The 15349-nt window shown below is 37.4% G+C and overlaps 1 protein-coding gene across 2 annotated transcripts in view; it reads right to left on the bottom strand.

Moving 5' to 3' along the window:
* Positions 1-15349, bottom strand: part of NXPH1 (neurexophilin 1) — a 281566-nt gene that overhangs the window by 4641 nt on the left and 261576 nt on the right. The window lies entirely within an intron of this gene.

The raw sequence follows: 15349 nt of genomic DNA, 5'->3' as shown, positions 1-15349 counted from the left end.
AAATAACATGTTGATTATCACCTATTATAAGTAAGGGACATATTGCATAAGATGTAATTTTTTATCTTAAAGGGCTTAAAATGCAGCCTGGAAACAGGGACATAAATGAAACATCTAATACACAATGTCTTATAAATAATTGTCATTCTAGAGAAGCAAAACACGTGATCAATGACAGAGAGGTCACTTGAGGTCAGACTGTGACAGTCACCTTCGGAAATTGCTCTCCTGGGATCCCAGTCTTGCCTCTTTGAAAAGAATTAGATCCTCAACTGGACCAGGGATTCAGATATACCATAAATATAATTGATTGATCAAACATCCAAATCTGTACTTGCTTAATTGTTAAGCATTGTCCTCATTGCAGCCCCTATATTTATGCCTTAGTATAAAAGAAATAAATATATATCCATAATGGCCCGATTGGCCTAAAGTTCTGTTCCTGACATGGAGGGCTCAAGGACAGAAGAGAACACAGCCAAGAACCCACAGGAACCAAACCAGCCAATACAGACAAACCTCTTAAGATGTGGACTGACTGTTCTAGGGCAGGGCTACCACAGGGAGTCCTCAGCTGCCCACTAAAAAGCTAAGTTTCACAATAAACCTCTATTGCCAGGCCCTTTCAGAACCTGTTCTGAATCCTGCCTCAGACATGAGCCTGACTACCACTCAGCAGTCTCATTGGACCCTCTAGTCTCCTTCCAAACTATTCTCGAAGTGAGAGGTCAATCCTGGAGAGCTTTTATTCAGGTCCCCTAAGAACTAGAGATGCATTCTAGAGACCTTGCTATAGACATAGCTGTGAAGGCCTCTTGCTATGACACAATCCTGGCCTGAGAATAGCCTTTTTTTTGCCACTTGTTCTAGGAAGACTCTATCCCAATCCCTAGGGAGTAAGAGCACAAACTTTAGGGCCAGACTCCTTGGGATCTACTCTCAGCTCTGCCCCTTCCAAGCTGCATGCTCTTGGTCAAGTTATTTAACCTTACTATGCCTCAGTTTCCTGAATCTATAAAGTGAAGATAATAATGGTACCTACTTCATAGCATTGCTGTAAGGACTGAGTGACCCAGGACATGTAAAGTCTTTAGAAGAGTACCTGGTACATGGGAAGGGCTCAATTAAATTTAGCTGTTATTATGAATCCCAAACCTATGTGTAAAGACAATTAGAAAAAGAAGTCCACCAAATGGTACAGACGTAAGTCTTTCCTGAGAGTAGCTTTGCTCTTGATTGTACAGCCAAGTACTTGGAACCCAACATGGTATGGGTTCCCCAAGAAGCATAGATGCAGGGGTTCCTGGTAATATAAGCTAGAACAAAGTCACTTAGATCTTGCAATCTTGCCTTTTAACAAAAGCCTACCAGCTGGCAAATAGTCTCTTCTCTGCCCAGTTCAAACTGGGACAACATGAATGGTGTGGGTCTATGCTCAGCTGGAAAAAAATACAGGCCAAAGCTGGTCTCTTCCCAATAATGTTGAGCTTAAGAAACCCTGCAAGTTTAGCCCCACATAAATTCATTGCATCTAAAAGAAAATGAGGTTTTATTACAGGTTTATGTCCCATGACTGCACTCTGAAAAACCAAGACTAAAACACTGGATAGGCTAACACAAAAGCATGTCAACTATTTCAGGCTACTTGTCTGGTCCAGTTGCATTCCTGTGATCCCCGAGGTCACAGTGATACTTCATAGAAAGATCTTGAAGGCCATTTTTCACATGGGTTAATGAAACAGAGACAAAAGCTAACCAATAGAAAATCAGATCCTAAGGATGGGATGAGGCCCAGAAATGATGGACAGATTATGGTGGGAGTGGGGTCACATCTAAGGGAGCACAGACAAGCCTCATGTACACACTCATTCTTTAAACTCTCAAACATATCACCTAACAAAAATGAACAACCTCCCTTGTGTGGAATTGAAGATGGCTATCGGATGGGCCATTGTTGATTTGGGGGCAAATATTGGGAATTGAGAGAAGGTTGTTTGCTGCCACTTTCTTTAGTTCTAGGTACTCCCCTTTATTTCTGCTCAACCTTTGAATTGTTCTCTCTCCTCTCTCCTCTACACCAGAACTGTTTCCTCTTTACAGATTCTCTTCATGCCAAAACATCATTCTAGAAATGGATCACACTCAAGCAGTATATGAATGATAGCAAAGTAGTTGCTTTATCAAGATTTGTGTTGTTTTATAACAAGGACTAAATAGTAAGTCTTAAAGGGATGAAATTGAGAGGGCAATATTCTTCAGGGAGGGGGATGATGCATAGAAATGTACGAGTTTTCTTAAGGGAAAAGCATGAAATTTCTCATTATCCTCACTGCCTGATAATAAAGCCAGTACTCTATGGGACAATTTTTACTCTAATATAAAAAGTGTAATCCTTTTGTACTTTGTAAGAGTTTCATAGTAGTTCTATTGTTAATATTATATCATTATAATTATAAAACTAATAGAAACAACTAAAGTTCTACTAATTCACAGAAGGAAGTACACTTCAACATACCCTACATTTCTATAATATAGAGTAGCTATAAGAGAAAATTTAAGACAAACATTAATTGACAAGAGTAGTATAGATCTTTGGTTTTGGAGTTTATTTTGCATGGGTGTGTATTTGTTTTGTTTCAATGAAATCTAATTGATTGGTCAAACATCCAAATCTGTACTTGCCTAATTAGATAAGCATTGTTCTTATTGCAGCCTCTATATTTATCCTTAGTATAAAAGACATAAATGAATAAGGCATTCTCTGATTTTTAACTGGAATTGCATAGAAAGTTTCCCATTCTTTGGGTGGCAAGAAGAATAAATACAGGCATGCATTTGATATCAGCTTGGTACTTGTATCTCAGCATCAACACAGTTGATCAAGGAGAGGAGCTGTAATGAGATGCATCTATGGTGCACTGGCTCATGAAGCAGTAATGAGATTGTCCCAAAGAAGGAGGTAAAAGGGAATTAGAGTGCAATTTACCAGTGGCATATGGGGAATGAAAGAAAAAAACGTGGAAATGGGAGCTATGATTTCAAGGAGGAATAACCAATCTATTCAAAAAGATGCTAAGACTCTGACAGGCAGACAAACCTCTGGTTTTCAGGTAGAATAGAAATTTCATTTAAATTATACTCTGCACAGCTGTAGTGATTACAAGTGTGAGCTTGGGAGCCAGACTGCCCAAATCCCAGTCCAGACTGTGATCTTTAACAGCCGGAGGATGTGGGCAAGTTGCTTAACTTGTTTAAGCTTCTGTTTTTCTCTTCTAGAGAAAAGGAGAATAATACCTACCTCCCTCACAAAGCTGTCATGAGAATTAAATAGGACATTCCACTTGAAGCACTAAGGACAGTACCTGGACCGTGGTGAGTGCTCAACGTTAGTATGACTAACTATCGTCGTCTTCAAATATTTTTAAGTCTGAATTTCACTGGGTAATACTTTATGCAAACGAATAACTTATCACAGGATTTGTGAGTAAAAAGTATTTTTATAAGAAAATCTCCCTTTTACATAACCAAAAACCTGAAGCAAACAATGTTTTTAAAAAGCACATACTTTTGAAAGTGCTGCTGTGATAGCCTAAAAAATACGGCAGGTCGAGTAGATATCAGGTTAACAAAGGATGAACATAAGTTCATCTATTAAACTGCTCAACTACGAAATGCAATGAATTTATTTGCCCTCAATGGTATGATGTGAAAGGTTCCCAGTAGTGCCGACAGTCAAGAAACCTCTCTGGAACGTCTCAGTTTGGGTACAGAATCAAAGCAGCTTTCAGCTCTAATTGTCAACACTGTCTTGAATATTCCTATTCTCTCTTCCCTTCCCTTTCGCTTACGTTAGGAGAGGACCAGGGCAGTGTCTAAAAGAGAATATCAATCATGGAAAACCAGGAAGGGTCCTTAGGAAAGTCCTCAGACCTGCCCAGTATAAACAACCCTATTTATTTAGTTTTATTAATTCAACAACTACATAGTGAGACTCTGCTAATATTAAGTTAAACATAGGAATAAAAAGATAATGAGATGGGGTTCTTGCCCTCAAGAAGGTCACAGTCTAATGGAGGAATCAGCTAAACAACTAACAGCATGATGTGATCAACACTATGTACGACATTCTTAGAGACATAGTCAAAGTTAAAAGGTAGAGAAGATGCAACAAAAGAGATGATCCTCAGATCTGGGAGGTAAAAGAGGTTTAGGAGTTCGACAGACAGAGAATAGGCCAAAGGAGCTCTTCTAAGCACAAGGAACATACTGTGAAGAAGCACAGAGCTGAGAAGGCATATGTCAAATGTAAGAATGGAAGATAGCTCCTTACTGCTGAATCTTAGGGATCACTGATAGGGAGGAGAAATAGAAGAACTTGCAAGAGGCTGATAGAATTTGAAGAAGGTAGGTGAATGTCAACTGTGAAGGTCCTGCTAAACCATTTACACTTAAACTTATAGATAATGGGGAATCACTAAATTTTGTTCTGTTTTGTTTTTAAGTAGGTCATCTTGGTTCTAGAAGAACCACTGATTGGACAGTGAAGGGTGAATTAGTAGGGACAGATCCTGAAGGAGGAATGACTAGTTAAATAACTAATTGCAATACTTTATTTGAGAAAGTAAATGAGCCTGAACCAAGGCAATGCTAGAGAGAAAAAGAAAGAAAAAGTGGATATAAGAGATATTTCAACTTGATGATTTATTGCCTAACCAGGAACATGAAAAAGTTGAGAATCACTGAGTTTGCTTGCAACCATAAGGAATAAAGAAGTAACAAGTTAGCTAGAAAATAAAATTAAATCTCATAAGGACATTGGAGGTTGATGTTCCTACAAGTCATTCTGATGATGCTATTCAAAAAGAAAGTTGGTAGGATTGGTCTGAAGGTCCGGAGAAATGAAGGGGATGGTGATATTGATTTTGTGGTATGAGTAGACGGCACTGTGCACACAGAGCATGGTGATAGAGAAGAAGGCTGGGGACAACGTCTAAGAAATGCCAATTCTTTGAGGACAGGCAGAAGAGGAGCCAGGCTAGATACAGACAAAAAGGGGTATTAGAAGGAAAATAATGTTGTAGAAACAAAGAGAAGAGGTGAGGAAGAAAAGCAGGCATGGGTAAGATTCAAATCCCAAGGAAAGTCTAATAGTACAAGCACTTAAAAAGAAGCCTCTTGACTTTTGAATTCCACCTTATTAAGGCTGCTTTCCATAGTGGTGAAGCGATAATGCAAGATGAGAAAGAAGAGCAACCAGCTGAATATGTCTACTCCCAGATGCAATCAGGTATCATTGGCTTTTTCATTCTATCATATTCTTTGGCATCTTAAGAGCTTTTGTTTTTGAAACACATAAATATACATAGAAAATTGAAATAGATTTTGAATGTTACTGAATAAGCAATATCATTGAAAAAGAAAACTTTATACCCAGAACACCCTCTACCATTGATTTTGCAAACATATTAAAGGAGTTTCTTTTTAAAAGTCACCTGAAGATCCTATGCTGTCAGTCTTTTGAGTACTAACAGAAGTGATGAGGACTATGGCATAAAGATGAGTACAAAAGAAAAGCCTGACAACTTCTAATTAACCCAAATCCAAAAAGGCAAAGCATTGCGAGGCTTTTTCTACAAATAATAGTATTTTTTCTACAATATAACAATGAAAACACTAACCATTCCCTCTAACTGAATATAATTTTCCTGTCAAAAGTGGCCAATGCTCATTAGAAAGGCCCTGGCTCCCGCTTCAGGGATACCATTTCCACACATTGTATGCATTGCTTGTCTCACTGTTTTAGAAACACCAAGGATCATAAGGATTCTTAACATAAGTAGGTATATTCATTTTAAAGCATATGTTACTTTTGAGAACATTCAGAAATAGGCACAAAAAGAAGGGTCACTTCCTTCAACTGTAAACAAAGATAGAGCTCGGCTCTAACATGAAGGGAGCATGTCTAGGGAAGGGCCTGTGTAAGGGGCCAAGGAGAAAAGACCACCACTGGCTGGTGGGAGTGTAAACACATAAAGAGTTTCCACACTTCGATCTAGCTCCTTCTTTATACGTCTTAGAGTTACTTTCACATTGCTTTCTCTAATATTTTTTCATTATAGCTTACAATCATAATGTCAATATGTTATCTTTCAAAATATTGTTGAAAGACATCACTTTTGGAAAATAACCCTTCCTCAATTTCACTGCCACCTCAATTATGCTTCCTGACCTTATGAGATTTTACATAACAATTTCACTCTCTTACATACACTATCTCCAACTGGAGGTGTCTCCAGATGTTTGTGTACCTCTTTTTTTTTTTTTTTGAGGAAGATTAGCCCTGAGCTAACATCTGCCACCAATCCTCCTTTTTTTGCTGAGGAAGATTGGCTCTGAGTTAACATCTGTGCCCATCTTCTTCTATTTTATATGTGGGATGCCTGCCACAGCACGGGTTGACAAGCAATGCATAGGTCCGCATCCAGGATCTGAACCGGCGAACCCCAGGCCGCTGAAGCAGAATGTGCAAATTTAACCACTGTGCCACTGGGTCGGTCCCTGTGTACCTCTTTTTATAAAAGAGCAATAAGATACCCTTTAATTTCTACCAATCTGCACATTTTACTCTTGATCTGTGCTCAATATAAATAATCTCAAGATTACTTTGAAAATCATGTATTTATTTCATCAAATGTATGAATACTTAAAGCCAAACAAAAATTTTAAACAACCTGATGCTTAAGCAATATCTCTCATCAGTGAATAACCAATCAACAAAATGGCCTGGCTCTATGATTACAACTTCATTCTGGCAGTTTTATGATTTGCTATGTTGAATATATATTGAATACTATTAACTGCTCTCGGTTAAAGGCACACTATATTCCAGACATTGTAATTAGCATTTTACACATGGCATCGTATTTCATTGAACCACACACACACGTGCATGTGCACACACACGCACATACTCACACGCAAACTTTGAAGTCCATATTGTTATCTTCTGCTTACAGATGGGGATATGGAAGCTCAAAAAGAGCTTATCCAAGATCACCACTGGTAAGTGAAAGATCTAATTCTTAGCTACTCCACAAGGTATGTCCTTTATTTTTAAAAATCATTTTAATCAAGCAATTCTATATTAACATATGCTTATCAAAGCATTCAAATGTTATAGGATTTATTCAGTAAAAAGTAAAAGCCTGTCTTCATCATCAACCCCCACTCTCTTGCAAATACACCTCTCTCTCCAGAGGTAAAACTTGTCAAATGTGTTCGTGCACATCATTCCTAAATATTTTCACTATTTTTCATTTATAAATATTTTTCATACATAATGTCATATTTTATTAATTTCATTATATAATTTGACAGAATATTATTAATTTTATAATATTATTTATAATATTAAATATTATTATAATTATAATTATATAATTATATATATTATATATAATTATAATTTTATAATATTAAATATTATAATATAATTTATAATATTATTATATTTTATTAATTTCATTATATAATTTAACAGAATATCTTAAAGATGCACACATCTTAGTATATCCAAGTATACCATCTTTATTAAGTGGTAATATAGAATTCTATAATATGAATATATCATACTTCTACATTCGTGTATCTTTTGTGATAGGTCTTCAATCATTGCATTGTTTCATATCCAGGTTACCTACAGTTATTTTTTAGCCTTGATTCCATTGCTGTCTCTGCTCACTGTTATTTCACATACCTCACTCCACTCTCTCTTGGGTTGGATTTCATTCTCATGAGATTTTCGTTTTCATACAAGTTTATGTGATTCTTTTAGAAAGAGTTAATAGGGGATAAACAATTTGAGTTGCCAATGCCTAAAAATGCCTTTGTTGGCCATGGGGTTACACTGGGTATAATATTCATTCATCCTTTAACTCATATTGTTCTGTTTGATTATTTTCTCTCCAAAACTATTTTATTTTTTTAAAGTTGGCACCTGAGCTAACAACTGTTGCCAATCTATTTTGTTTTTTTCTTTCAGCTTTTTCTCCCCAAATCCCCCCAGAACATAGTTGCATATTTTAGTTGTGGGTCCTTCTAGTTGTGGCATGTAGGAAGCCACCTCAATGTGGCCTGATGAATGGTGCCATGTCCGAGCCCAGGATCCGAACCAGCAAAACCCTGGGCCATCGCAGCAGAGCGCACGAACTTAACCACTCAGCCACAGGGCCAGCCCCTCTCTCCAATACTTTTAGGAGCTACGTGTACTATGCTTTCTCCAATCCTTTTCTTAACTAGATTAGAGAAAAACATGCAAATATTTCTACATATATTAGGCTCTTTTTCCTAAAGTTTCCCCAAGGGGACTACAAAATCTTTGAGTGATTTTTCTATATGTTTATATTCTATACTCTTTCAATATTATTTTGTACGTTGGGAAGGGGAGTGCCTAGCATAGAGTAAGCACTCAATAAATTACCTACATGGTTTATATTCTTACTTGTATCTATTTCAGTAGTGAAGATTCATTGATTCTTTAGTCACAATCAAAATTTGGGGGGGACATGTGGTCCTCAGGGATTTCTCTCTTACAAGTTTACAGCCTGCACTTCATTTACAATGCCTGGAGTGCCTTTAACTTATATGATAAGCCAAAGGAAATGGGTTAGTGTTTTAGTACATCAAAAATACACCATTTCCTTTTGCTACAAAGCAGTGCTCTAGGAGCAGCCGTGCTGTGTTAACAATGGAAAAGCAAAAAAGGAACTCCATGTCTCTCCCTTAACCCAGAAGGTGCTGGGAGGCTATATTGCACAGAAAGTAAGAAATTGGGCTTTGCAGTCAGAGATCACAGGGCTAAATCGAAAATCTGCTACTTTATCACTAATGACCCTTTAGAGCCATATTTTCTCCAACTAGAAAACAGATGATATCTAACTCATTGGGTTTTTGCGAAGATAAAATAAACCATTTTATATGTAGCACATATCACTGAGTCTGGAATTTAGTCTGAGTTCAACACATGAGAGCTATTGCACTTAGTTAGGTCATGAAACCCTGAATAAAAGGAAAACAAGGCTTTCAGAGTGCACACTACTGTTCTATTCCTGTCTTCTGACTGGAGACATCACATCTGCTCAAATGGTTCAAACAAACTGAGATGGAAATTAGCATAATTATAACAACTCTGTGATCATCTTTAGCAGTAGGTGGTGGGAGGAGACCATGCTGATTATCTTATGATTTAGTATTGGCAAATGTGGGCAATTTATCTTTAGAATAACATCTTTAAGAGAAAACATTCTGACCAGCCTGGGCATTCCAAGTCATCCTCAAGAACTGGAAACATGGTATGTTTCTATCAGTTTGAAGAATCCTCAAATGGCTAGGAATTTTAGGTATGTTACCCCATGAGCTCTCTTGACCCCATGGAGGAAGGCTCACTTCTAACATAGTGTACCAGCTGTTCCCTATGTTATTGTATTGGAGACATGGTAATTGAGCTCCTCTCAAGTTTGTAGAACCACAATAATTATCCTTCCCTTTAATTCCTTTTCCTGTAGGTACTCTTACAAAAATTACCTTGAAAATGTTCTTAGGTCTTTAACGTGGGAGGAAAGCATGCTTTGTGAAGACCCATGAACTATTGTTTCAGCTTCTGAGATATTGAATTTTTTATTCTTTGAAAATATTGTCCCCTCCCTCATGCTCACTTTATAAACAGACACACATACAAATAAGTTTTGACATACAGATACAATATTGATGAGAAATTAAGAAATATTATTCCACATGGCTCTGCTTAGCCCATTCTCTCAAAACATAATTACAGATTACCCAGATTTGAACTGCAAAATTTGCTCCTTTTGTTAGTATTTTGTGTTCCTTCCATTTAAAATATATAGAGAAGGCCTTATATATGGCAAGAGACCCTAGGTACACATTTATAATAATAAACATAAGTTTTAAATAACATGTTGAAAGACTATTTCTTGGCTAAAACAAAGCCACTTAATCATCATTTTTTCATTACCCATAAAGAGATTTGAATTTGTCAGTAAATTCAGATGTCTTTAAGGAAAAGAGACATGTTGCACATATAGGAATAGCTGGGTTAGATCCAGAGTCTTTCTATCTGAATTGAAGGTCAATATGAGTGATTGTCCAAAACAAGGCTGGTTATATGGATGTTAATGGAAGTTTATAGCTTCTCAAAGACAAAGTGAATATCTGTCTAGAATGGACCAAATAAGAAAGGATTGGCTCACCTTCCAACCCTATTTTCAGCAACCTGTACCTTAGGTTGGTATGGTATATAAGAACATACTGAGTAGTAACAATAGTACACCTTATCCAATATGAGCCCAAATTTCTGAGAAAATAATGACTTTGATATTTTTTGAAAGGATATGCCTACCCTCTGATTATCCAGAGGTTGATCTGGAAACTTTCCAATAGACGAGGAAGAAATCATTATATAAATGAAGTGATAGAGACTAGTTGCAGGGAAATATTAGCCCTGTGCCATTTAGATTCTGGATTAGCTCAAAAATTCTTCTAGGACCTCTTTCTTATAGCTTTATAGTGCATGGACACTGCTCAGAGCTTCCGAGACAGACTGGGAAGAAGAGGAGTGAACAACAAGCCAGACAGTCATCCCAGAATTACCAAAAGGGGTGAAGATACTAGAAATGTGGTCCTTCCCCAGTCCTGGAAAAGTCTGGTGGACTGGGAATCTCCAACCTGCTGAAGTGAAGCATATCCATATTCTGAGAAGAAGAGATAGAACCTAGTAGAGAGAATGGATCGCTCCCCTTTTCATCAAAGATTGGTGATGCTGGCGTTCAAATTATACAGAAATTTTTAACATTGAGTAATTAGATATTTTTGGATCATGCCTTAGCCAGAGCATGATTTGATAAAAGCACATCCGGCCTAGAGCACCAGGCCCCACAATGGCTCTTAAGTATAGCTCAAGGAAGACACAGCTCATGTGCTGAGGGAACTTTGACAGCTGCTATGTCCATGAGGAGACAATTCCCTGGAAAGCTCTTAAATCAACCTGTTATTTTCTAAAGAAGATTAGCATCCATTCTCTGACCTTCTGTTTCTTCCTTTAAGGATTCCTATCACTGGGTAAGCACACTCTGTCCTCCACAGATCTCTTACCCAGTTACTGCCAGCTTTGGAACCAGATGCACCTGTTGTCTAGAGTCTGGGCTAGATTTCACTTCGGTCTTGCATCTGCCTTCTGTCCTATTCCTAGTTTTTTAAAGTACGACATGTGGAATCTCATACCAAAGAGCCAGGGGCTGAGGATAAAGGATGTTGAGGCAGAGAAATCTCATAAACAAGCAAAAAGATGGCCTCTGGATTTAGGTGCTGTGGCTTTAAGTTAATCAGATATCAAATGGAGTAGTGTACTTGGAGTCCAAAAAGAAGAAGACTTGGCTTTTTTTGTTACGAAGGGAATTAAGTAAACAGTTCCCCTACATCAAAGAAGAACGTTCACTCAAACAGTATGGCATAGGAGGAGACAGGTCATGGAAGGAATGGAGCAAACAGAGCTCAGAAATGACTGAGGATGCTGTAAGAGAAGTCACAATAGAGAAGTTGGATGAAAGTGTGTGCACAGTCAGAGCTCTGAGTTCCCCTTGACCTTTAATGTACTTTAAAATGACTTATCACAGCATCAGTAGTTTGCACTGCCGTGAACACTGTGGATAGAAAGTATCACAGGAGAACTGAAAGAAGGACAGGTTGTTAGGATAGAATTTCCGCCCCTAGTAAGTCCATACACTCACTTATTTCCAGACTCTGAGAGGTAGTTTACCCTTTTTGAGAGAGCTGGGTAACACTCCAGCTACCACTAGAGGGCACAGGAAGGACATCTGACAGCTGTCTTTATTCAGGGTACTGAAGTCAGACAGAATTATGTCACTAAGGGTCCCAGGGCTCTTTGGAAAACGAAAATGGGCCAGGAACATTTGTGGTAATTGCTAACTGACGTAACCCATAGGAGCCACCTCTTCTGTGAGCTGCAGAGACCACAAAGCAGCTGCTGTTGCTCAAGGAACTACTACAGAAGTCATTACCAACTAAAGAAGCTGTTGTGATACTTTGATCTCTGGTAGAGGGTGTGTTCAGGGGTAAGGTATTTATATTTATTTATTTGGAAAATAATCTGGGTCAGTGCAACATATTTCTACATCTCTACACTCATCTTGGCTACTCTTCTCTTTGGCCTCAGAGTTTCGATCACATCTGACTTTTTTATGTGTTCCTTCCCTTTCAACTTCAGGGACTTGCACAGGCTGCTTCCCTATCCTGGAATCCTTTCTACCCATTCCCATTTGCTTAGCTAACTTATTCTCTAGCCTTGCTTAAACATTTCCACAGGAATGGTTGATTCTCTCAGAGCACCCTGTCCTGTTTGTTCATAAAAGTAATACTCTTTATCTATCTATCTGTCTATCTGTTTATCTATCTGTCTATCTATTTATCTATCTTCTTTCCCCGAACTGTCATCTCCATCGGGGGAGCCATTCAATACTTTGGTCACTATTTTTTACTGTACTTTATAAAATACCAGTTTCCAAGTAGGTGCTCTGCAAACATCAGTTGAGTGAATAAATGCATGTTTGAATGGAGTGTCTACCCACACATAATGATATCCCTTTGCAGATGAGCTTGCCCCACAAGCAGATAGACAGCTCATTTTCTGACATAGATCAGCGTCTTTATATTGTAAGCCTTCATGGAGGCTCTGTGTAATTCTGGTACCATGCACAATGATGCAAGAGAAAAAGTGACATTTTTCTAAGAAAATACAAGTGAGTGGAGGCTACAGCCCATTATAATGAGTTGAGAATGTTACATCAAAAATTTCCAAATACATCTGAGTATTTTGTTTTAAATAAAAATGAAAAGCAAAGGAGAGCAAAAATGCCTATATGAACGTAACTGTATTTTGGGGGGTTGAGAAACATCAGAAAAGATTAATGAAACCACAAGTGTGCTCCCTTGGGTGGAAAGAAAGTTAGTGCCATACTCTAGATTTTCTTCCTTGAATTTCCAGAAATTTGATCCTAAGACAGTAATGAAAGAAAATGCTAATGGTATTCTAAAAGCAGAGGTTCCCTCACTAAGAGCCTAACAGAGTTTCTAGGGGCATGTTCTTTGCACTATTCAAGTGGACATTTCTATTGACAAATAATAATTGCTTTGAAACAGACAGTTACACATGTATTAGGTTATTTTTTGCATAAATACTGCTTGGAAAATGCAATAAATGTGAAGCAACACAACCAGTTTTATGAATGTGTTTGCAAAGGCTCAAAATTGAGCTGCAAAAGTGGCCATTAACAGTACAAGTTAAATTGCTCTTAAGAATGAGAGTCTTAAAGGCATTTTTGGCTTTACCCTAGTGCTGACAGAGTATAAATAAATACAGTATGACTGACATTTCTGCTTTGTGGCTGTGTTGCAAAAATCCATGACCATTGAGAGTACGAATTACAAAACATCTGAAGCTGGAAGAGGCCTTAGAAATTATTTCACAACTAAGGAAGCTAAGTCCCATAGAGCTGAAGTAACTCGCCTAAATTTCACAAGATGATTAGGGGCAGAGTTAAAACTGTAGTGAAGGTTTTCTGGCAGCCAGTCCACTCTTCTTGTGTTCTAAAGTTTTCTTTTATTGAGAGCTGGTACTTTATATGTCCTTCAGAGTTTACTAAAGTTCTAGAAATCAGGATGCCAAATTCAAAAAAAGAAATTGGCTTATCTTGGCTAAAGAGTCTCTTAATTTTGTGAAAAGAAAGGATACTATGGAAATTTCGCATCCTTTGCCAACCCTAAAACAAACGCACACTAATCTAGTGCATTGCAATTACCGCTTGGGGTCCCCTGGGTTGACTGTGCACACAGACTTAGGCTCAGACCTTCCAAGACTTAAGTCTGAATGGTGACTGCTCTAAGGAAAGAAAGGATCAAAACGAGGAAACCATTGTCACAGGTTTTCAGTTAAGCAAATTATAACACAGAGGGAACCATTCTTCAGTCTCTAAAAGAGAAAATGCTGTATATTTGTTTCTAAAAATTTTGTTAGCTCCTATTTTCAGAAGATTTATTTTTTAAAAAAGCAAAGTTAAGGCAAAAGTTTATCAGATTCTCTCTTCTGTAAATTCATCACAAGCATTTGTTAAGCTCACTCTCGATAACCTACATCAGTGCTTTTTACTCTCTAACAGATGAAGGTCCTAGATTTTGGAGGCCCCCTCCTGCTATGAGCCTTGAAAGTCAGCAATGCTCAACTGGGAGCACTAAAGAAAAGCCGGGGTAACGTGAGCTGTACTGTGTGCTGGGGATCTTGTTGTAATTGGCAGTGTGGGTATTGGAATGTATACAGTATTAAATAGCATATTCCAAATGTACCATTGATTTGCTTTCAGTCAAAATATTTATTTCATGGTTCGACGTGATGTTAAGGGAAGCTGTGAGATTTATGTGTTTTTCTTAAAGTGGAGGTTAGTTTTAAATAGTCAAGAAATATATTTACAAATGAAATCATGTTGCTAAGTACTCTTTGTTCTTTAGATAGACTGCAAGGATAATCCATCTTAATTCGAATTTGCACAGAAAATAATATTTATGTTTATATTTTTGTAATTTTTAAATTTTGGTATAATTTCCAACTTACTAAAAATTATAAGAAACTTATATGTACTCTTTACCCAGATTCACCAATTAATTCCATTTGATCACATGTTGCTTTATTGCTCTACATATGCATGTATGTATGTATGTATGTATTTATATAGAGAGATTTTTTCTGAACCATTTTCAGAGTAAGTGGGAGACATCATGCCCATTTACCTTTAAACAGGTTTTATATTAGTCCCTAAGAAAAATTGCGTTCTCTTATATAACCATAATGTAGCTAACAAAATCAGGAAATTTAACCTCGATACATTATTATAATTTAATCTACAGTCAATATCAAATGCCATCTACTGTCCCAATAATATCCTTTACACTTACTAATTTGTTGGGTCCAGGATCCAGTCCAATGTCATGCACTGCATTTGATTGTCAGAACCCTTCCACAGCCTTTGTTTCTGTTTCTTTACATTTGCATTTTTTTAAATATAAAGATTGTAGGCTAGTTAATTTGTAAAATGTTCCTCAATTTGGATTTGTCTGATGTACACTGCAAATCATTTTATAACAAAGTTCTAGAGCTTTTGATGGACAAAGATGGTAGTGGGGAAAGCGTGTTCCTTGATTTGAGAGTGTAGGAAGCAAAGCTTTGAGTAGTTGCAGAGAGAATATTATTGGACTCTGCTAAACC

Source organism: Equus przewalskii, chromosome 4, assembly GCF_037783145.1.
Source record: "Equus przewalskii isolate Varuska chromosome 4, EquPr2, whole genome shotgun sequence".
NCBI classification, from domain to species: domain Eukaryota; kingdom Metazoa; phylum Chordata; class Mammalia; order Perissodactyla; family Equidae; genus Equus; species Equus przewalskii.
Note: the sequence above shows the minus strand (reverse complement) of the source record. Positions and strands in the feature narration are given on the sequence as shown.